General features: G+C 44.4%; 1 protein-coding gene and 1 long non-coding RNA gene across 6 annotated transcripts in view; one reads left to right on the forward strand and one right to left on the reverse strand.

Moving 5' to 3' along the window:
- LOC149361179 (monocarboxylate transporter 12-like) overlaps positions 1 to 24,700 on the forward strand; it is a 194,183-nt gene that overhangs the window by 72,190 nt on the left and 97,293 nt on the right. Inside the window, exon 1 of one of the 5 annotated variants that reach the window (XM_089572610.1) lies at positions 8,176 to 8,395. The exons of 3 other annotated variants lie outside the window; for them this stretch is intronic. The gene's annotated coding sequence lies outside the window, so the exon portion shown is untranslated. Of the gene's footprint in view, positions 1 to 8,175; positions 8,396 to 24,700 lie in introns of those variants that run through there. One more of the 5 variants, XM_089572612.1, reaches the window with a different exon arrangement.
- LOC149361181 (uncharacterized) lies at positions 11,370 to 18,218 on the reverse strand. The gene is made up of 3 exons (XR_016288919.1): positions 17,911 to 18,218; positions 17,339 to 17,442; positions 11,370 to 12,687 (listed from the first exon to the last, which is right to left on the reverse strand). It is a non-coding gene; the product is annotated as an uncharacterized LOC149361181 (long non-coding RNA).

Raw genomic sequence — 24,700 nt, forward strand, 5'->3', positions numbered from 1 at the left:
TTGTATGAATACTTTTTACTACTTACTATCTCCATGATCATTACATATATGTTACTTATCAATTGTTGCTTAGTCAACTTTTACATTTTATTTTAATTTCCATGCAACTTATTATTCACAGCTCGTGTGGACAATTTTGCGGACAGCCTTTATCTAAAACTTCCGTCCACGCCTCTCATGAGCCAAGAAAGGCTCTCGCCTTAGTATGTACAATACGATTGCGCAACCTAATATTATTCATTATTATTAGCGCTTTCACAAACTTCATGTTTGTTATTTATATTGAATAGTTAGATGTATTATTACATTTAGTAAGGCTGAGATCTGGGCGAGTTGGTATGCATTCATACTGGTGAACAGCGCAAAAAAGGCGGGACAACAACAAGACAGCGCTTGTCTTGTTGTTGTCCCGCCTTTTTTGCGCTGTTCACCAGTATGTAATATTACATGCCTCAGTGAGAATTCATGCTTAAGTACATTTGAATCAAGGAGGGGTTTCACAGCAAAATAATACTTGCGGTCGGCGCAAGAACTCAATATTCCTAAATTTGCGTGCTCCGTCGAATAGCGAAAAACGCCAGTTGACGCTTCTGAGATTGGTTCATCAATGCCACAAACTCAACCTGAGTGGTGAATTTGTATCCCCAGCACGAATCTGGCGCTTTTATTTATTGTAAGTGGATCTGCATTAAGGAAGTGCAGCTAAGCCAAGGCTGTCAACGCCAAGCGCGAGCGCTGAAACGACCGACTTCTTATAGCATTTGTTGTGTCACGAAAGCAGATGCAAACGCAGCTCGCGGAACACACCCACCGGTCATTACCGAAAGCACACAAATTTTCTCCGCTCTAACGAAAGCCAGTGCGAACAGCGGAGCTCTCGCGTGGCTGCTTCCCAGAGGGCATGACGCGAGGCTGAAAGAGGTCGCCCCGAGGGCAGAGGACTAAATCCAAGTGCAGCTGGCTCGCAGCCAGCCACGTAATTAATACCCCGGCGCTGGCAAACAAGCAATCGGCGGACCCGAAACGCTTACATAATTAGGAAGCGTTGACGAGCCTAGGCAACTCATAAGTTATAGGCAGAGAGGTTGCTGGTGAACCTCTTGCGTTCACCTCATCTTCGAAGAGAAGCACGCTTATTCTTTGGTAACGAACGCACTTTTCATCCTTTTTCCAGCAATATTTCTGAACTTTCTGAATATTTCTGAGCCTTAGGAACAATGCAGAAGGGGAAAGCAGCTGGTGAGGATCAGATAACAGCAGATTTGTTGAAGGATGGAGGAGAGATTGTGCTCTAAAAACTAGCCACCCTGTATTCACAATCCCTTCTGACTTCGAGCATACCTAGAGCTTGCAAAAACGCTAACATTATCTTATTTCATAAGAAAGGAGACGTCAGGGACTTGAATAATTAAAGACCGATCAGCTTACTGTCCGTTGCCAACAAGGTATTTACTAAGGTAATCGCTAATAGTGTCAGGACAACCTTAGACTTCATTAAACCAAATTACCAGGCGGGCTTTCATAAAAGATACTGGACAATAGACAATATTCACGCAATCAGTCAGGTGATAGAGAATGCGCAGAATATAACCAGCCACTATATATCGCGTTCATTGATTACGTGAAAACAATGGACTCAGTAGAAACCTGAGCAGTCATGCAGGCACTGCGGAATCAGGGTGTAGAAGAGTATTATGTGAAAATATTGGAAGATATTTATAACGATTGCACAGCTACCATAGTTCTCCATAAAGACAGCAATAGGACTCCAGTAAGGAAAGATGTCAGGCAGGGAGACAGGATCTTGCCTATGCTATTCACTGCTTGTTTACAGGAGGTATTCCGGGGACTGGAATAGGAACAGTTGGGGATAAGAGTTAATGGAGAATACCTAAGTAATTTCCGATTCGCTGATGACATTGCCTTGCTAAGTCACTCAGGACAGGAACTGCAAAGCATGATCAATGAATTAGATAGGCAGAGCAGAACCGTGGGTCTAAAATTAACATGCAGAAAACCAAAGTAATGTTCAACAGCCTAGCAAGGGTACAGCAGTTCGCAATTGGTAGCGAGGTGCTGGAAGTAGTAAGAGAATATGTCTACTTAGGGCAGGTAGTGACCGCAGATCCGGATCATGAGAGGGAAATAACTAGAAGAATAAGAATGGGGTGGAGCGCGTATGGCAGGTTCTCTCAGATCATGAATGGCAGTTTACCAATGTCCCTCAAGAGAAAAGTATACTAGAGGTGTATCTTACCGGTACTGACCTATGCGGCAGAAACGTGGAGGCCAGCAAAGAGGGTTCAGCTTAAGTTAAGGACAACGCAGCGAGCTATGGAAAGAAAAATTATAGGTGCAACGTTAAGAGATCGCAAGCGGGCTGAGTGGGTGAGGGAGTAAACGCGCGTTAATGATATTATAGTTGAAATCAAGAGGAAGAAGTGGGCTTGGCAAGGGCATGTAATGCGAAGGCAAGATAACCGCTGGTCCTTAAGGGTAACGGAGTAGATTCCAAGAGAAGGCAAGCGTAGCAGGGGGCGGCAGAAAGTTAGGTGGGCGGATGAGATTAGGGAATTTGCGGGAATACGGTGGCCGCAGCTGGCAGAGGACAGGGTTAATTGGAGACATGGGAGAGGCCTTTGACCTGCAGTGGGCGCAGTCAGGCTGATGATGATGATGACGATTATACATATTCATTCAGTGTCTACTTCTGACCAGTGTTTACTGCAGATAGTCTCCAAACTTTTTTCTTCACTTAAAATTCAGTCTTAAATTCACGACCTTCATGTTTCCAGTGCAGGTGCTCTTAATTTGATGTTAGCCTTGATAACTACAAAAATCTGTTGACCCTATGCGGCACTCAGCTCATTTCTACTGCAATATGCTTATAGATGCTATAAGACTTATCGGAGGTGTTTCGCGATATCCCTCATTAAAAAAAATTGAGGATATTATCTCTGTATTAATAACCCCAACCTTGTCATAGTTAGTTGTTTTTCCCAATGCTTAAAATATGTATAGTATTTCATTCCACTATATTATCGGTGACTGACATTTCACCAGGCATCCTACAGAGTTGCGTTATGGGTTTATTTCTTTTATTGTTGTATATTAACGATCTACTGTTTCTTGCATTAAAAATATACTCCTATGAGCCGTTGACTGAATGCTTTATTATACAATTACATCAACCCTGGACCAGGAAATTTAAACAAATATTTGGGAAGCTGCTGTAAGCGCGGTTCTCTACATTGCAAAGCAGCATTAAGTTCTCCTGGCCGCCACAGCGGCTTAGTGGTTATGGTGCTCGGCTGCAGACCCTAAATACGCGGGTTCCATCCAGGCCGCGGCGGACGGATTTTGATAGAAGAGAAATTCTAGAGGCCCTTGTACTTTGCGATGTAAGTGCACGTTAAAGAGCCCCGGGTGGTCGAAATTCCCGGAGCCCGTCACAACGGGACGTTAAATCTTTCACTTTGGGGCGTTAAACCCCCATTAACAAAAAAGCATGAATTTCTCCAAAACTATATTCATGTCATTCTTCAGGGACAATTCAATTCCTCATTCACATACTCCTTTTCTTTATTCTTTTTGCCAAGGCTATTGATTAAAAGGAGTTCTAGAATACAGATACCACAGTCTTACATTCATCAAAGATACGTCATTGTCTAAACATATCTATAGGTTTCTACAAACTTGTGCAAAGGACTTCGATCTTTCCTCCACTAGATACCAAGTGACTTCAATACAAAATTACGATCCGCCAAATACCACAATACGGCTGCGCCGTTTAGAATCCCAATAAGCTTGCGCATACAAACAAATAGGAATCCACATGAGAGAGATTTTTCTCCTTTTCTTATCTGTCTGAGCTGGGGCGCACTCATTTCCCTAACGACGTCACATTGCATGCTCATAATACTTACACACATTAAATAACTGTACACGATTTGAGTAACTTGACCAGTACAGTCGGGGACAAAAGTCTCCAGACCACGTGTTCCTCTAACGAAGCCGATAGCTCTGCTATTAGTCGGTGGCTAGTGACCACACTTGTGGAGGTAAAAGTTAAATTTTTGTTCTTTCATCACCACAGGTGTGGTCTCCAGCCGCTGTCTGATAGTAGAGTTATAAGCTTCGTTTGAGGAACACGTGGTCCAGGAGACTTTTGTCCCCGACTGTACATGTGTTGTACGAGAGTACTAAAGGACAATCCTACAAAATATGAGTAAAATCTGTCCTTATGACAAAACGATTAAACATTTTGTCGTATTTTTTGCACAGTTTTGCCGTTTATCTGGACTTAGTGCGTTTATAATTAGTAAACATGAATCATCACATACAATTCACCAGGGCTAAAAATAAAAAAAAATACTGCAATTTGTTTCCTTTGTTTGTAGTTTCAGTTTCCCTTCCTGTACGATCGGTGCGACATCACAACTTCGTGTGCGCCTAATCCCGCTTTTGCTTCCGTCCTCTGGAAATTAATCAAAAATTAACTTTTGACTGTTTGTTAACAGCAACGACGCCTAGAGAGGGGCCTGTAGAAGTCGGAATAACAGCATATTTTTTATCTGGAACCCCAAAGAGCCGGTATAGTCTGTTTGGAACCAGGTCAAACCAGAACGGAATATTCCCCAAAAGGAGTACACAAACGGAAACAGAAACTTTAGCGAAGAAACTATATCCGTGCCCATGCTGCCAGATAAAACAACGCGCTATTATACCCCCAAATGAGGTCCAAATAGCAGTCCTTGATGAACATGCTTCAGAACTTGTTTCATGTCTATTACAGCGGCCATTGAAGGTGCGGGCGTTTGAAGTCGACTAGATATGTTTCGTACTGCTGTATCGCTATTTTTGTAGACTCCATAAGGTTGTTGAGATAAGCATATAAAGGCTGGCGCTAATCACTATGGCTGCAGTTGCAGAGTCGTAATGGGAAAGGGTGCGGACGACGTCTTTATTACGCCCGATAGCCACTTTTTTTATATCGGAAAAACAAGCGGCAGAAGCCGTTGTGAATCCACATACCTCCACGCTTGTTTTGAAACTTGGAACGACACAACAGGGGTATACGCATGACGGACAGAGAGGACAAAGAGCCGTTACATCCTGCAAGAACATTTGCTTGCGACAGTCACTCACGTCCACTTGACGATCGAAGGAAAACGCAAGCAGAGTTTCCTATTACTTTTGGGGCTCAGGCTGAGCAACTAGTGGTTAGCGCGCCGGTTGACCTTCACTATACTCCACGACAACTTTCTGTGGCCCTCGGTTGGATGCTGTGAAGCTTAAAGAAGTCCTGACTTTCTACGCAGCGGAAGTGAATATCCCCCCACCGCCCCTTGCGGTTAATAGTTATCTGTTAAAGGCTAGTAGGTCGTCAATATTCCTCATTTAAGGCGCTTTCCTAACACAACTGGCAACTTTCAACGTTGAAACTGGAAGAAAAAACTTGGGGCTTTTTTTACCTTATTCTGAATAGGAACATGAGATATGATTTAGGCTGGCTGCTCTGGTGTCTACAATGCGTGTATAATGTTCGTGCGACTTTCCCGCCAAAACTTGGATTGAAGCCCGTTCCATCGGATTTATATGGTATGCATAAGTCGTGACCTTCAGGAATGTTCGGCTATCTTCAGGAAGGTTGCTCACAATTCAGTGGCCAGGTTGCCACCTACCACTGTGGGCACGTTGGGATGATGTCACAACGTCAGATGACCTCTATCGACCAATGAGGGAACTCCGTGACAGAGAGGCCTGCATTTTTTTTAGAGTCGACATTCTAAATGCTAACGCACTGAAGAAGTTTTTTAATTACAGAAAATTTGCTAGATAAACGTGTAATTGCAAGAAGCTTACATTAATGTCGCCAGCTGATCCAGCGACGGAATGAAACTGCTGCGCGGAGCTGCTGAACTGCTGTGCGGCAGAACTAATTCGCGGATTGTCTTAGTTGAGGACGCCGCATATTTGCACCATTCCTTTTACTGCCAAGGAAAACAGAAGCCTACTGCAGGAGCCGTCCATGGCAGACTTCAAAATATTCTCATACTCATGGCATGTCCACACGCTTATCTTCAGGGGTATATTTAAATTCTAGGCCGTTTTCAAGAAAGTCTTCGTAGCCAATATCCCACAGCCACCACCCATTACCGTTATTTCCTTAGCGTCTGCTGTTCTCTTCACAAATCCTGTAATAATGTGGCCAGTCGATTGTGCCGCTCTGTGTCTGGTATAATTGTTTGTTACCAATTGTGTAATTTTTTTTTCCCTTATATCCACCCCTGCTAGAATCCTTCTGGTGATTGACAGTATATTTAAATAAAAGTAAAAAATAAAGTTCCAACTTTGAACGAAGGCGCCGCCGAACTAAGCTGCACGTCAGCACTCTCTGTAATGAGTGACGGGTAACGTGCCAGTTCCTTTCCTTGCAACGATTTCGTACTTTCTTCACAAGCGCTTCAGGCAGCAAGCGGCTCGCACCGCCAAAGAACCTGATAGGCACTTGCTCGTACCTGATAACCTGCTTTAACTGTATGCTTGCGCGTATACCTTATGTTATCGCATAATAAACACGCTTGCATAATGATCGGGACTCCTAATTTGGCTTTCCAAAACTGCAATTTTTTTCGCTCATTTAATAAACGCTCACCGTTCTATTCGAGCGCAGTCTTTACATGATGATGACGAATGCTAGCAGGTCTTCTTTTTTTAACGCCTAAAGAACGGCGCATTACTATAAAGTGGAATTTTTGTAATATGAAGGCTGCTGTACCTCATCTACGAGACGAATGGCCAGCAAGGATGTGCAGCGAGAAAACAGAGGGCCATTGGAGAGTCTGGTTTCAAAGGGTATCTCTGTTCGGTATGTCATAATGAATGTCTTAGGGACTCGTTCCGGTTGGTGATCGCGCTGACGGCTGTGAACTCCACTTGTGCTCCTTTAGATACTACGAGGGGAGGCTAAGCGTGTTATACGTGCGAGCGTAAGATAAAAGTTCTTGACTTTTGTTGCTTCCGTGCGCGAGGACACGGAAACTGCACTGGATAGTACTGGGTAGTGGAAGGCGAACCCTACCAGGTGAAATGTTTTTTTGACTAGCCTTTTTTCTGTCGTGTTTTTGCCAACCTAAGTTTGTGTGAATATTTTAACCCCTCTAAACCCCCCCCCCCCCCCCCCGTCCTCCTCGAGATTTGGGGACATTTTAAAAGAAAGCGCATTGATTATGTAAGTATATACAGTATAACGGCACGTGGAAAAACAAGCAAGCTTTAAAAGAAACGCTGCACTCAAACCGGGGGAGTCAAAATTTGTCTTTTACTACCTTCTTTTCATTCCAGCTTGTGGGTTCGTTCACGTCCTCTTTACGCTTAACCAACTTTCCCAATTACTCCTTTTGACGAAGTGTCATGAATATGAGCTTGGGTTAGAAGAGAGTTCCGTGGAACGTCCTCCGGTACTATTTCACATCATGAAATATTGTCGAAGCGTTACGGAAAATACCTCACAAAACATTGTAATAGGACGCCAGTTGGTTGTGTCAAATTGCTGATCAATTAAAGTTTAACGCAATGTTAATCACCGTGCGCGATTTTAAAAGGCAGACATACGCTAATTTTGTCTCCAGGCTGTGAAAAACCTTTGCACTGCGTCTGCAAAGTTGTCAGGATTACTCCTATCCAGTCAGCGCATTGCGCTCACTGACCAGCCTTCCATGAGCGCGTCAGCTGAGAAGCGGTACGTGTCGTGACAAGCCCTCGGGTTGCGTCACCGGAACCTTATTGAATCGCCGCAAAGCACACACAAATTGCTACCTATTGACAAGAGTCCGCGAAAAGCGCGCAGCACAAAAAAAGCAGATCCGACCACCGGCGGGGAGCGGCCGCCAAGAAGAGGCAGCGGGGGAGAGAAACCGGTTCCGACCGGTGACACGCGCCGGTGGTGGGCAAAAGGCGAGCGGGCGATGTTAGCCGTAGAGGCGCGTCTTGTATCACACGGCTGCTTTCCTTCACGTTTCCGATATGCTAAACAGGGGAAGAGGGTAGACACGGAGGAGAAAACAAAAACAAGATGCCACCAAAGAATGGGGCGGCATGCGTAGCGCAAAGCAGGGGCAAAACCTTTTTCCCCTTCTTCCTACTCTCTCTTTCCGCAGCATGCACTCTCGAGGCTGTGGCGGGAGCGTAACTTTTAGCTGGTCCGCTCGAAGCTGATTGCTCATGGGGTTTTCAAGGCATGAATGGTCGCTTGTTGAGCGGCCCGGGAGCCTCACAACTCGCACTGGTCGTCACGCATGCGGGTGCTCGCCTTTCGACTGTTCCTTCGCCGCCTTAGGAGTCCACGCTGAAGGGACCAGGGGACCCGCGCTGTGCGCGTCGCTTACGGCATGTGAGTGCTCTTCCCTGGTTTAGCTCTCTCGTTCTTGACGAAGTATCGGACTTCGCAGGAGTCTTAGTTGCTTTATTAACCCGCGCTTAATCAGAACTGCCAGGGGCTTCAGTACACCACAAATCCACAGGCATCGAGGCCGACGCATTGCGCGCTAATAAGAAATAGGCGTTCCAGCACGCAAGGAAATATATCTGCAGTTAACTCCAGCTCGACAGCTCCTTGTGAATCCTTTCAATGCTGGGTAAAGAGCCGGTAGCTTTTAGATCACGTCAATCAGTGACATAGTTGGAGACCAGTGAACGCGGTAAGTCAGCCATGATGAGCTGAGAGAAGAGAATCACCCTTCACGCTCCTCATTCAAGCACTAAGGCCGAGCCCAGAGTTCTTGTTGTTCTAACTAGACGCCTCGCAAGGCACGTCAGCGGAAAATATGATAAGTGGATCAGTTACTTCTCAGTACTCACTGTTCTTAAGTATGGCATTACATACCCAACTAATACTAATACTTAATCTGCGCTTTTATATTGAAAATCAGACCTCCCTCGTTCCCACTTCTACATTTCGTGCAATACAGTTTCATTACTTGAAAACTAAGTATTTTAACCTGCTTCTGTTTCCCAGCGCACCACAGGGATCATTATTTTCACTCAACTCTGAAATATCGTTCGTCATCAGTTCGTCCAGCCTTGCTTTTTAATCAACAACTGATGCGATTGGTTGACAGCTGCGTTTGGAACACTCCCCTGCTCCAGATGCTTCGAAATGCTTAAGACAGAATTGCGCCGCCTTTTTCAACTATTTATCATTTGAACTGCCTACAATTTTCTCGGAAATGAGCGCTAGTCCTGTGTGGTCCTCTCTTGTGTTCGTCTTGGTTGCGCTACTGTTCTTTTCTTACAAAATGAGCACCCTCGCAAGGACCCATGAGCAAGGCTATTAAAAAAAGTGTTAAGATTTTCCAAACTTTCAAGAAGATTGATTTTTTTATGTGCCATAAATTAGCTATTATCTGAAGCTATTTTTCTAACATTGTGTAATATTTGCGCATATCTTTTTTAGTGCATTGCGGTGTATATGTGGAGTTAGTGGAACGTTACACTTTGTGAGTAAGACATGATGTTGGGCTAGTCGGTTCATGGTTAGAGCGAAACAAAACTGCGCGAAGACGACGGGACAAAAGAAAGGCACGAATGCACACACACACAAAGCGCAGTGTGTGTGTATTGTGCGCTTTGTGTGTGTGTATTCGTGCCTTTCTTTTGTCCCGTCGTCTTCGCGCAGTTTTGTTCCGCTCTAACTTTGTGAGTAGCTGCGCATTCACTAACTTTTGGGGCATCGTTTCGTATAACTACGCACGTAATAATGATCTTGTGTCCCAATAAACTTTGAATTGAAACTCATTTAAATTTTTATATGCAGGAATAGTTAACCGCTAGCATTCGAAGTAAAGTTGCCACGAACTCGGCGATGCAAAATTTTTGGCATTTTACAAAGGGAGCCAGACATTCACTAGAAACAGTTATGGCGTCAGTAGCAGTTTACTTGTGATTACGTTTCCCCCGGCCGGTACTTCCTTCCAACAAGCGCGCGCCCTGTGAAAGACACACTGAGCTACAGAAGTGTGACTCTTCGCACGGAAGAAGAATGTGTTATCTCCACTCCAGATCGCGCCGCACGAAACTTTAGCTTTCACCATACCATTAGGTGCGGATGGCTGTCTATTAGAAGCATCTATGGCCACGTCAGAGATGAACGCTCAAATTTGTACTCTTATTGACAATGATTAGATGATGACAATTCGGATATTAGTTAGTATTGGCAGTCACTGAATAAGATTTAGCATGACGTTTACTAACTGGAGAGCGGGCTTGAAATGGGGTACAAACCGTTTCTCACCACTATCTTTAGCCTTTAATTAAATCCCTGATCCATGGCAGCTGCCTTACTGCTTATTTAGTCGTGTAATTGCTAGCAGCACAGGAATCCATGGTGTGCTCAGTGATGCGATATGGGTGCTAATCCTGGAAAATCACCGCTTTTATTGCTGTCTTTTTTTTTTCTGGAGGTTGGGTGGAGGGGGGCAGGGTGCGAAGTGTGTGATCCTATGAGGTGCTGCATGCCCTTAGATGGCAAAGATTTCTTTTCTCACATTGCAGTGTAATGATGAAACTAAAGGCGTCGTTCAGTGGAGAGACTGAATAGTTTGCGTTTTGGCAGTGGAAGCTGCGAAATGGCAAACAAATATATCACATCAGCAGCAGTAATCGCAGCTAAACGTGCTAACTTTATGGGTGCCTAAACCAAGTTTATCGTTTTAAACACACTACTGGGACTCTAAGCCGGAATGAGTAAGGCTAGCAGGGAAAAAGAAAAATTCACTTCGAAGGCCGGTGCAGCACAGCAGAGCATCGTTGCCACACCTAACAATGTAGAGGTGCGCTTAATTTGGCTGAGATTTCTTGCAGAAGGAAAGAAGAGTCGTGGGAGAAAGCAGTACATGCATATACACTCCAAAATGCCCGGCAGTATTGGAGAGCGAGGTGGTTGTAGTACAGGTTGTCGTGCGCAAGTGGCATTTTTGGACGCAAAGGCGGGCCTATTAAAGCAGTGCAGCTTTAGTAAGAGGGTTTCAAATTCGGCTAGTTGGTAGTTAACATGGTCACACACAATTGCGCTTTTGAAGAAAACTTGGGATAGCACAGGGACGACACAAACTCTGGTGCGCAAACTGACAACTCTTATGACATGTGAAGCTTATATATGTGGGCTCATCGCAATAAAACTTTAGTTGACAGTTTGCACACCAGAGTTTGTGTCGTCCATGGGTTGTCCCAAGTCTTCTTCAAAAGCGCAATTATGTGTGACGAAGCATTAGTAATTACGTATAATAGTTGCATTGAATTGGGATACAAAGAAGTTAATGTTAGGAGATCTCTGAAATGCAAAGATAGATTTTGGCTCTTCAGTTATATGAGGCGCTCCTTTATAATAGCAGAAATTAAGGTATTTTGTAACCAAACAGCGGCTTTTCGTTATATGTCTTTTATTGTAGGGTTTACGTGAGCTCGCTATTACCGTACTGTACATGTCATATGAGGTGAACAGATGTTGCAGTCATGATTTATGTTACCAAATGTTTTGGCTTAATGTGGACTACACAATATATCTCCCTGTGTTAAGACACTATGGTTTGTACATAAAAAAATACGTTTTATACTTGTAGCAATATCCATGGATACATTATTTTCTTCTGAAAGGTGCGGGTACTATCTAAAATACGCTTTTCTGTGGTACCTCTGATAAAAGTTCGGTAGGATATATTACAGTATTATTTTCTATGTCATACTGACTTTCTAACCGTAGTCATAGTTTATGTCGTCATCTATTTATAATGCTCCATTTGCTTACGCAGGTTGTTCCAAAATAAAACGCCGCAAGCTTAATGTACAGGAGTGCGGTGTACATCCGGACAAACCTTTAGCTGGCGTGAGTGGCGGCCGCTTTTTTAGTGCTCCTGTGTTTGCGAAGAAGAAAAACTTGCGGAAACCTCAATATTAAGCACGGGATTAGTGAGCCTTTGCGTAGTTTTAATATCTTCACAAGTTTGCTATGTCATGAGCTGCAGGAGCACAGAAAGCGCGGCTGACACACACGCCAGCTTAAGATTTGGCCGGCTGTGCTCTTTTTTGAGGACAAATTTATTATCGCCAAACGTTTCATTTTTTTTGCTTATTGTTAATATTTATTTTTATTTTGACGCATCCAAGATTACGCTTCCTGCGTCAATTTACTGACATTCTTCGTAAAACAACAATTCAGTTTCTTGAAAACCAGAAAGGGCTGTAGAGTAACGTAAAAAAAACAATCGCAATCGTTTCACATATACATACATGTCAATCCATTTGCGCATAGAAAAAGAAAAATGGGGGCTAAAGATTAAGCCCTAATATCCATCGTAGAATCAAATGCAAGCTTAACACGCCTCAGTGGCTCAGTGTCTTTCGCATCCACCTGCTGATATGAAGGCTGTGGGTAGTATTTCGGCCAAAACTGAAGAACACCGTGTGCTGAGCGATGTCAACGCACGTTAGAGACCCCCAGGGCGACCAAAGGACTCTGGAGCCCTCCACTACTGCGTTTCTGATAATCCATGTGTCGCTTCAGGACATTAAACCCTACAATTTACAATTTAGAAAAACCTTGACCAAGTAATGCAAATCATTACGTTGCCAGCTGGCACTCAGTCATGGAAGCCTGGGACAGATTTCGCAATTTCTTCATTCCGGTTTCTGAAATCAGATAGATAAAAAGCAATAAATTTACAATATTTGAGCCAACGTATACTGCGAACATAAAATTACTGCTTTTTGAAAAGATTTCCTCGCTAGAAACGTGACCAAGATGTGTTTGTGATGTGATGGCCTTCTGGGGCACAATTTCCTCTGCCACTTTATGCCTCCATGACGGGAAGTATGATGAAATGCTCGTTTCACGTACAACGAACCCAGTGGATGTTGAGAGAGAAAATCAGAGATTTTGTTGGACCTCTTTCAGGCGTAGAAATTGCCTCTTTATTTGTTGTATCATAAATGAACGTGTTCGGAATAACGCACCCCTTACATGTAAAAAGTAAACTAAACGTACAGAAAACACTCTGGTTCCTTATCAAAACTCTTCTTGATACCTGCTTTTCTGGGCTACCCACATGGGTTAAAGTTGAAATGGCTAGAGTAAGGACGCCATCCATGCCGGTCGCGTGAAGCCTGCGGCGCACTTGTACTTAAACCAAAACTTGCGATCGAGCCTGTTATATGTGCATAATATCTCGTCGACAGTTGCATTTATCGAAAGAAGAAGACGCGTTATATTTTTGTAAAACTTCCGGATATGTTGGGAGCAGCTCATTGCTATAAGGCTTCAAATCTCTAATGAGTACCGTCTTAAAAGCAGTTACGGTATGCGATCCAAATTTTCCTTTACAGAAGACGCTCGCGCACCATTTCGATCTACGTGCGTTTTCGCTTACATTTTCTGTCTGCTCCCCCTAACGTAACACGCAGGCGTTGCGCCCTTCCAGCTGGCAACTGCCATGCTGTACTTTCCCCATATCCGGGACTGGCTGTCAGTGTGTTTGCTCACCAAGTAAATATCAAAGGAGGGCGCCCCGGCCGGTATCTCTTGGTTGCGAATCACCGCCGGGCGCCGCAACCTACAGCCACGGCAGAAATGGCGCTTTAGCGAGTGTTTCAGCTCTCGTAAAGTAAAATGCGTGCCTAAACTACGCCAGGTATCCATCTGGTCCCAGCCTGCGGGAGCGGACTACTTAGTGTCGATGGAAGCTAGCCTTTCTTTTTGTGACGAGTTCGTGCGCTAAAAAGCATTCATTAATGCACTGGAGAAGTCGATGTACCGGCCATGAATGATTGGGTATTTAATGGCTTGAAATTAATTTTGACGATGTCCGGCTGTTGAGCATAAACCAAAATCTCTGTAGAGAAGTATTTTCGAATGCAGCCGATGCGGATCAGATTCACCTCGTGACGTCTTGGTTAGCAGTGGAAAGCCGCAATGGTTGAACAGTCATAGTCAGCCTATACGTTTGAAAGGGAGGGGGTACTATTGCTTGCTACAAAAAGTTATTTCTGCATGTCAGCGTACAAAGACCGAGGCCTAAACTCAGCTTGCGGCGCTTACGAATCTGTAGAGATGCGTGCTTACTAAGATGCAACCCCAATTATGAGATATTCGGTAGTTCCCTTCTGTCACTGGTTCCGGTCGTTAATTAATCGTTTCAGGCATTGTGGTTACTGTGGCTGAGGGAATCCTGCAGGAATCGAACAGGTTACCGGCAAATTAACGGTATTTCGCATGCTTACGTAGGGCGCATGCTTACAGCGCAGTTTTGTGTGCTCCTTTTTTTCATCCTTTGCCTGCAAGCGCTGTTTTTTCTCAAGACTTACGTACTTATGTACAGGAGCGGTGTTCAACACAAAATTGACGCTTTCTGGAGGAAAGATGATACAGCTTGTTTGCGTCGATGTCATGAAATAGTTGGTATCGCTAATGTCCATCTGCATGTCGAGCTTCAACTTTTTTCTTGGTCATTTTCCTTCCCGTCAGCGCATGAAAGTGAAAAAATAATTTGTTCTTTCTTGTACATGTTAACGAAAGCACATACGTGTACCTTCTTTGTGGCATGAAATAAATAATACCGAGTTATAACTAAATCATTTCAGGCTTAATCACTGGACAGTTTCGGGGGCGAGCTGCCTCAACATTCAATTGAAGAATCAGATCTGCTTTTTTTGCGATGCAAGGCTACATAAAAGGCTAGATAATGTTTCCAGCATGTTTAAGTACTGTTTTGTCGAAGTTCATGCTTGAAAAGTTTTTTTATGTTAACGAATTCGTGCGCAGAAAGAAAATAAACTACTACGCACCTTTCATCTGTAAATGCAAAGACATAGGCAATAGGAGGAACAATATACGTACAATAAAACAGCGTAGCTATCAGGCATTTTGGAGAGGGAGGAAAGCTACGGACAGCTAGCTTGCAAAGCAAATCCTTTCGGCATTTCCTTCTCCTATTCAAATGTTTTTAGAGAAGGTCGAACGTCAACATTCCCCATAATTTTTAAATGCATCTGTGGTTTGAGTAAAACACATACCATGGTTGCCGACAATCAGCTCCAGATCTACCAGGCGTTCTTGAAACGTACTTTGCCGAACGAGCATATGGGGATTGTTAAAAGGAACGCTATTGTTGTATTGTTTTGATATCGATGAGCCGAACAAAAGTGGTATTTTTGCCGCTTCAAGGACTTCTGAAGTGATGCAGCCTCTAAGCAGTTGGTTGTACCACTATGGTTGCGCCTTGCTGCGCCCCACCGGAGCCGCGCCCGAGCGCTCACGTTGCAAACGATGCCCCCAGGACGCCCGAAACTCGACCCTACCATTCACAGCATGTTACCGCTGCGCAATACGGCCGCCCGACAGCGCTTTATTGAATACGCACAATGGCTGGCGCTCCGCTTCGGCAGCGCAAACTTCTTGCATCGAGACGGTTTCGAGGTCTTTGCAATTTTTCTACGCCTGATAGTACACGCAGCTTCAACGTGAAAGAGAACACACTGTTCACATTCAGTCGATCAATATTGGCTAGTTATTAATGATCAGAATGCTTTTTTTTCTCATTCCAAATAGTTCGCAGTTTGAGCGATAGCACCCACGAGACGTTATTCGCACTGCAGCACAAATCTACTGTTCCCTTTGATATTGCACTTACCTCTAAAATGAAAGCTCTTCACTAAGAGCTGTAAGGTTTTTCTTCTAAGTGATTTGCCTTAGAAGAGACTTGGATATTATCAGTGGTGTGCGCCAGGCTAGCGGACTTAATTCTTTCATTGCAGTGGTCTTTTAAACATGACATGACATGACAAACATGACATGACATGTGAGAAACCAGGACTGAGCACGATAATTCAAAAAAGGGTGTTTGATACACAAACCCGATGCTATCAAAAATTCTATTTCCGATACCGATACAAGATATAAAACTAAAATTAAAAAAAAATATATATATTACATTATTTATATCATAAAAATATTATATAAGTTAGAAAACTAAATCCGGCCAAACGGATTTCTTTCAGCTCCAATTTCCCTGAACTCGGCTGTCGGTGCAGGTGGCTTTGTTAGAACATTAGCAATCGGCTGAATCCGGAGTTAGGTTGAAGCGGTCACTTACAATAACAGCCCAGCAAAATCTTCCCTTTAAAGTAATTTTCTTCCTACGAACGGGCCTGTGGGCACTTTAAACATTTTATGCAGCTTTTAATTCGTTACTGCGATATTTATCAAGCTGATTTTGGCTTGGGTCTATGCAGAAAAGGTGCAAGCTTCGTGCACTTTCGAAGGCCGAACAGCTATTTCTGATGCACTGTTTTCAACAGACGTTTGAAACGGAACACTCTTAAGTTAAAAGATATGAGAAAAACAACGAAAGTAAAATGGCTGAAAGCATTAACTGCGCAAAACATACGACGTTACTGACCCTTGTTATATAGATGTTACCTTTATTAAGAGGCATTAAGCAACGTTTCGGCAAACCGATCGACCAAAAGACCCCCGAGAAGTGGCCACGCTTTTAACGAAGGAAATGAAAAAAAAAGACCCCATATACAGAAGCAGCATTACACGTGACCCGTGTTCTGTTCTGTGAGGGTGAATTTTTATCCTTGAATTAGAGTGAACCATAGCCATGTTGACTTGACCTTCCGTGAGGTATAGTTAAGAAACTGAAGCCATCTGTCAAACAAAGAATGTAGTAAGAAAGAATATTTACCGGGTGAACAGCATTGGCATTGTTTATTCCTACTTTCGGTCCATTCCTTTCTCCAGTGAACTATCGCCTGAGCGAGCGCTGCGTGCCAAAGTCTGACTCACAGCAGGCTCAAAATAAAGGGAACATTATGTTTTTTCGCATCGAATGTCGTTAAAAATGCGATACACTAGAAATGTATTTTCGATACCGATAGTTTGTCCTTTAGCAAGCGATACCTCATACCGATACACTAAATGTATCGCAAGAGAGCGTGTCTATACTGGCCATGTCTCCGAGGAACTGGTTTCAGGACTGTATAGGTGTACAAAATGGTGTGCTGTGTTGTTGCACTTCGCTAAACCTCGTACGCAATCCAGCTACAACGACTGCAGCAGACGAGTGAAAGATATTGCAGTTTGCACATGTCTGATTTGACCTGAAGCTTGCTTATGACGTCACAGATACGGGTCGGCTGCCGGAAGCGATAGTGAAAGGTCCGTCAGTAAAGAAATCCGTTTGTATATTGTTTTGCGGTGCAAGTGTTCAGCTTCGTTTACTAATTTTTTGCGCACTATTATCAAGAAAAAAGCACGCCACGTGAAATGTAGCGCATCTACCTTCTCGAAGGCAGAGTGGACGCTCCGCCTTGGAAGCTTGAAGAAGCAATGCTAGGTGGCGATGCGCACCTCGTTGCGTGTTCACGGCTCGCATCAGCGTCACCCTATACGCAAAGAAGGTTAACAAAGTAAGAAGAATGGTTATTGGTAGTCATCTCCTCCAAATAGTGCCTACCGCAACAAAGAGAAAAACTTACAATATTTTTCCCGGTTCCGAACTGTATTCGTACCCCGACGTTATGCACTAATACCAGAATACCGAGCCCCCTTATAAAGTCCGTAGCTTTTTTAACACGGGCAGGGCAGATGGTCCGCGTTCCGACCCTTGATAAACGCGGTAGCTCTTTCTCCTGAAAATCTGCAGTGATCCCAAGTTTTCCGTTGTTACAAACCGTGATAGGTTATTTTCATATTTTCATTATTTTCATAACATAATAACCGTGATAGGTTATTATGTTACAAACCGTGATAGGCTCAAGTGATAGGTTATTTTCTTTCTTGCCATGGTTCGTCTGATCATCGAAGGAGGTCTAGCTTGTAGTTTAACGTATGACCTGCCAGCTGTCGCTTACCGAAATGACGCTGCTGTGACGCCACGAAATTGTCAGGTGCTTCAAGGGAGAGAAGGAGGAGCAGAGTAGCGCGCAAGGGGCTTGAGACACGGCCTCCACGTTCACTGGGTGCGTTGCAACGCTCTTGCCTTTCCACAATGGGTGCAATGCCCGGAGTTTTACTGCGGCAGGGAGAGCAATAGCGCTCGTGATTGTACAACATGCAAGCGCACGACGGCGCGCTGTCTACTCAAGTAGCATCTATCGCAGCTGGAGTCCCGCAATCACATCCGCTGACAGTGGCCACCAGTTTCGCGGTTGACGATAGCGGCTCCTTTCCGCCACTGCACTATCGGTATTTTCCAACATGTCCACAATAGTTCCAGGAGTCGAACGACAACAATAACGAAGAGAGCTAGCATCCTGTAGATGAGATCATAGGAAGGGGTGTAAGCGCAGGCTACCTTATCATATCAGGAAGTGCCTCCCACGCGCGGTTGTATCAATGGATAGGCACAACAGTAAACGCCCAACCGCTTTGTTTGTTTATTTTTTTTTCTTTTCTGGAGTTGGGAGCTGCATAGAATGCAGGCGCACGGAACAGTCCCGTCGTGCATGTAAAGCTCTCGGGTCCCAAAAACTGGCTTCGCTCCAGATGTGAACAGCGCCATTCGTTGTTCATATTTCGCCGGAACATGCACTGCACTTTTTTTCCTAATTTGGTGCCATGAAGTACGGCAATAAATGGTAGATGCATAATTTGCAGCCTCCTTTTAAATCGAGGTGATTCCTGAATGTGTTTCCTGACCACTAAGTAAAGCCCCTAAAAATTATCTTCCGCAACTATTGTGAGTTTTCGCACACCATTGCGGAATTATTTACCCGTAATCTGCCAGAAACCACCCCAACTGCTTTTTCTAATTTCTACTTTTTTTTTCGGGAATGACTGCACTTGGCTGTTTCCCAGTGCAAAGGGATTCCTGTAGTACTCTTGTTGTCACTGTGACGCCTAGTGCCTAAAAGTTCTTGCACTCTCCAAGAATCTATTGTGTCTAGTGCCTAAAAATTCTTAGACTCTACAAGAATGTAGTGTGTCACGTCGATATCTTCGCTACAGAACTAACAGGCATCCTCTTTAACGTAAATGTTGCAGGGCCAAACTGTGCTCAAGTACCTATTCCGAGCCATAAAAAATAACGCGTTTCTGAGAGTTTCTGAGCAACGTTTCCTTTTACAGCGAACGCTGGAATAGCTTTTTATAAGCCATTTAGTAAAAGCGATTTAAAGGGCACTATGGCAGCCGCGCGAAGCATGACGCGTAAAGCGCTAAGTAGACACGACAGCCACGTACCTCCAAGCGCGACTGAGGTGTCCACTCACCTAGGGATCTTGAAAAAAAAACAGCGCGAACGAAGACGAGCACAAAAGACAAGAAAACGGACGACACAGAGCTGACTAACAACTGAGGGTTTATTGCTGATCATACAAGTATAAATACATAATGTCGGCAGAGAGCGAAAGGGCCACTAGCCCGCCAAAACGTGTTAACGCAATCACCTAGGGAGCCAGTTATGGGCCATTCTTCTCCTGAGAACCAACAGAGTCTATATCCTCTGTTGGTTATGAGAAAGGAAAAGGCGCATAACTGCATAATTTGTAGGCGGACACCATCGCCACACCAAAACGCGATTGAGGTGTCCACTCACCTTGGGAGCCAGTTATGGGCCATTCTTTTCCTGAGAACCAACAGAGTCTATATCCTCTGTTGGTTAAGAGAAAGGAAAACGCGCATAACTGCCTAATTTGTAGGCGGACACCATCACCACACCAAAACGCGACTGAGGTGTCCACTCACCTAGGGAGCCAGTTATGGGCCATTCTTTTCCTGAGAACCAACAGAGTCTATATCCTCTGTTGGTTATGAGAAAGGAAAAGGCGCATAACTGCCTATTTGTAGGCGGACACCATCACCACACCAAAACGCGACTGAGGTGTCCACTCTCCTAGGGAGCCAGTTATGGGCCATTCTTTTCCTGAGAACCAACAGAGTCTATATCCTCTGTTGGTTATGAGAAAGGAAAAGGCGCATAAGTGCCTAATTTGTAGGCGGGCACCATCACCACACCAAAACGCGACTGATGTGTCCACTCACCTAGGGAGCCAGTTATGGGTCATTCTTTTCCTGAGAACCAACAGAGTCTATATCCTCTGTTCGTTATGAGAAAGGAAAAGGCGCATAACTGCCTAATTTGTAGACGGACACCATCGCCACAGCAAAACGCGATTGAGGTGTCCACTCGCCCAGTTAGCTGGTTATGCGCCTTTTCTTTCCTCAAGAGCAACGAGGGTTTACATTGGGAATAAGGCAGCACTGGTAACTAGACTAAGCAAGCGAGCCCTGTCAAGCGGGCAAGCGAGTGTTCGTGAAGTGTGCCGGGAACGCTATCGAACCGAAGACGACGAACGGAAAAAGGCCGAATATGGACACCTGAGCGCATAAAGCCAAACTGGGCATGTAACACGCCCAACCGGGCGGTCGCCTATGAAACGTCAAATTGGGCCTGCCACTTCAAGCCCCTCGCATGCTAATTTCAATCAGCTTTTTTGCTGATAAATGTGCTTATCGGTATGCTTACACACACACACACACGCACACACACACACACACACACACACACACACACACACACACACACACACACACACACACACACACACACACACACACACACACACACACACACACACACACACAAACAAACACACACACACACACAAACACTTACACACACTTACACACACACACGATGAGTACCACGCCGTGAGCCGCCAGGATGGCTCCTCCTTCGCCATTGTAATTACGAAGTGCCTGGCGGCAACGGGACGGCTCTCGGCGAGCCCGTGACTATCGTTCACCGCTGACTGTCGGTGAACGCCGTTCCGCACTTATCGCTTTCTGCCGTGCTGTATTTTGTGCTCTGTGCCCGAAAAACCGATTACAAGATTATATATATATATATATATATATATATATATATATATATATATGGCGAAGTATACGCGTCTTTAAAGGAAACATATTAGACGACGTTTCGACCGGAAGAACGTTTTTCAAGAGTGATTTGTCTGATGATGTTTCCCCTTTTATAGGGGTGGGCACCGCGCAGGTAAGTGAGTAACACAAAGTGGATCGAAGAAAAATACGCATAAAAACAAAGAAGTTAGGAGGAGTAGGACCCACAGGATAAAAAAAGAAAAGGAGAGCGCGCAGAACAGGTGCTCAGTAGGAAAAAACACTGTCCAAATGCGGCCTCTGCTTTGTTAAAGGTGCAGTGAAGAGGAATCTCAACTCGTCTTTTTTGCCGCGGAAACTCAATCTACACGTTCCGAGCATTCTTAGAAACTACGACCTATTGCTCTGTGTGGCCGATTTCCTTACTTAAATCGAATCAACGTCTGGCTCCCGCCTTTATTTTTAATTCTCCCCGTACGGTGGGCGGAGTCGACCAACGCGTGGAGTGTCTTTCACACAGTCCGGTGGCGGCTTGCCGCTCTGCCATCGGCGGAGTAATATGTAGTAATCCGTAGTAGCAAGTAGTCCGCCCTTATTTTTATTTCTGCGGGCTTATTTTGCGGCTATATTATCTGCGAATGAAACCATTCATTCACGGAAACCTAAAAAACAAAATAAAGCGAAAGCAAAGCCTCCACAGAGCTGGCTGAAAGGCACTCCACGCGTTGGTCGACTCCGCCCACCGTACGGGGACAATTAAAAAAATAAAGGCGAGAGCCAGACGTTAATTCCATTTAATTAGGGAAATCGACCACACAGGGCAATAAGTCGTAGTTTCTAAGAATGCTCGGAATGTGTAGATCAAGTTCCCGCGGCAAAAGGAGGAGTTAGATTCCACTTCACTGCACCTTTAGCACCACAGGCTTGCTTATTTACAGGCGTGTCCAGCTCTGAGATGATGGACAGGGTTCGTGGTCGTGCAGCAACTTTCGTGGAAAAATGCGGGAACTTGTCCCTAAACCTGGCCTCCCTCCTCCTTTGTTCTCTTTTTTTTCCTTCCTTCCCTCGCGGCTAGGAGGAGGGACAAGTTCCCGTATTTTTCCACGAAAGCTGCTGCACGACCACGCACCCTGTCGATCATCTCAGAGCTGGACACGCCTGTAAATAAGCAAGCCTGTGGTGCTTAACAAAACGGAGGCCGCACCTGGACATTGTATTTTCCTACCGAGTACCTGTTCTACACAGCCTCCTGTTCTTTTTCGTGTGGGTGCCACTCCCCCTAATTTCTTTCTTTTTATGGGTATTTTTCTTCTATATGCTTTGTGTTTCTCGCTCACTTGTTCGATGCCCACCCTTATAAAAAGGGAAACATCATCAGACAAATCACTCTTGAAGAAGATCGGTCTTCCGATCGAAACGTTGAGTCCAATAAATATGTTTCCTTTAACGAAGCGTATATTTCGCTGTATACTGCTGTAAGCAGTCAAGTACTTTATGCTCTCGCAACCTATATATATTACTTCACCTTTAGCAGTCCTACAGGAGTTTGCCCTCACTGAAATGAGCATTTTCTCATTTTTGTAGCCTACCATGTCATGTGTCAGTTTTCATTTATTTCTATTTACTCGTGAGCTACCGTGATATTTTCCTACAGGTTGCGACTGCCGCGTTTTAAGCAAATGAGAACTGTCACCACCTATCGTTTCTCCCCTCTGTGTTTCAACCTTTTTCATGCTTAATCTTGCTTCTTTTCTTTCATGCTTGAAATCTTCGGCACCCAATATGCCGTGTTGTCAAGCGCGCCAGATACATGCCCTCCTACTGTCCATTCATTCATATTAAAGCGATGGTAGCGTTATAAACACCTCCAATGAAAAAACTGGTGTGGGTGTCTGTCCTTTTGATCGGTAGCTGGGCACCCAACCTCTACGCTATTGAGCAACGTTCGTTCAGTCGGGTAAATGGAGACCTTGTACGAGAACATCATGCCACAGAATAGGCTAATTACGCTACCGGAACACTTAGCTAATAGCTTCAGTAATTAGTGTCCCCAATTAATATGCTTGAAGATATGTAACTGAGCAGTAAGCGTGGCAACAAGTGTGTCAATATCTGCGCCAGGGAACCCCGAATTGACCGTAGGGATCATTTAACGCTATGGCGTCATACTCTTATGCTGGATTTAAGTGTCTAAGTTTTTTTTGGTGTAGAATGGAGGAGAACGTCCAGATTCACAGCAGGATGGTTTCACTCGAAGCGTATCAGGTGATTTTCGAAAATAGCTGCTCGAAAAACGGGAACGAAGGGTAGAAAAACACAGGACAAGCGCTGACAGCTGCATAGAGTGTAGGTGCTGTGACAGGGTGTCGCAGCACCTCGTGCTGCACTTAGTTATATTTTTCTGTCATTCTGGGTATCGAGATGTATTCAGAAAAATTTGGGTGGAATCATGTCACGTATTTTCAGGTACATTGATGATTTTTTTTCTTATTGAAAAAACGGACTTTTCTAGGCACATGCCTGGTGTGTTAGAACTATTCAATGCTAGCGCATGTGGTTTGCAGTTCACAACTGAAGTTCTGGTTGATAACCAGGCAAAATTTTTAGATTTGTGCTCGACTATAGAGAAGGGACACATGTGTTGTAACTACTCACCACGGGCCGAGAAACCGTTGCTGAATTATAATTCGCATCACTCAAAGGTAGTAAAAACCGGAATTGTTGTTTCTTTCTTGTCATCGGCGTTGTCAAAATCCTGTGACTATGCTATGAAACAAAGCTTCGATGATCAGGCTAAGAGGCTTGGGGATGCAGGTTATCCTGGTGAGCTCATCGCTTTGGGTTCCAATAAAATATTAAAGAGCTGAAAACCTCTGCTTTGCCGCCTTCTTCACAGAAAGAACAAGAAAGGGAAAAAGTTTGCAGTCCTTCCCTATGTACAGTGGTGAGCAGCCTTGTCTAGAGCGCTCGGGCGGTGCACTTCCTTGCAAACAAATCCAGATTTTGTGGCAGCCTCTAGGGTCCAGCTGCAACGCTTGCACGGAAGTAGCGCCAGATAGCCTCGTAAACAAAGCAGGCACGAAAACTTTGCCCTGTAATGAGAGGCTGCTTTCTAATTTCGGTTTTTCTTACCAAGTGCACACTGCTCAAGCGCTCTAGACAAGGCTGCTCACCACTGTACACCTCCTGTCACATGGTTCTGAAAATGTGGCCCATAGGCACAAAGTTGATGTTGTTTTTTCGGCACCAGATTGGCTCAATAAAATTTGTTAACTTGTAGAAAACAAGGCTCGGCATCCTAATAAACCTGTAGCGTCTTGTGGCATTAAGCATGGTAAGAAATTTTCGCCGTGTGTTGAGGGGGTAGATTATAAATACTTGTGTCCTGTGGTCAAATTTACATAGGTCAAATGGGACGGTTTATTAACACACGACTCAAAGAACATCTGAACCCATTAGATTCTGCCAACTCCACTAATTTAGTTGATCATTGCCGAGGGTGTCATTCCTGTTTTCCTTCCTTATACTATAGAGACATATCCTATAAACACACCGACCAATTGACCAGAGAAATTGTCGATACTTGCCAAATGGAAAAAAAAAACAAGATTGTGCGTCAGCAAATCACCCCTGCTCCTGCGTGACACTGAGGTTGCCTACCTTGATCCAACATAGTCGCACGCGCATTGTGGTTTTGTTTTCGGTTGTTACCTATTCCCTTATATTTGCCTGCTTCTTGTGATTAAACTTTAGTTGAGAGACTGCGCTTGTCCAGTGTTTTTCTACCCTGCGTCCCCG

This window comes from Amblyomma mixtum, chromosome 2 (genome assembly GCF_055824585.1).
Source record: "Amblyomma mixtum isolate Tamu chromosome 2, ASM5582458v1, whole genome shotgun sequence".
Lineage (NCBI taxonomy): Eukaryota > Metazoa > Arthropoda > Arachnida > Ixodida > Ixodidae > Amblyomma > Amblyomma mixtum.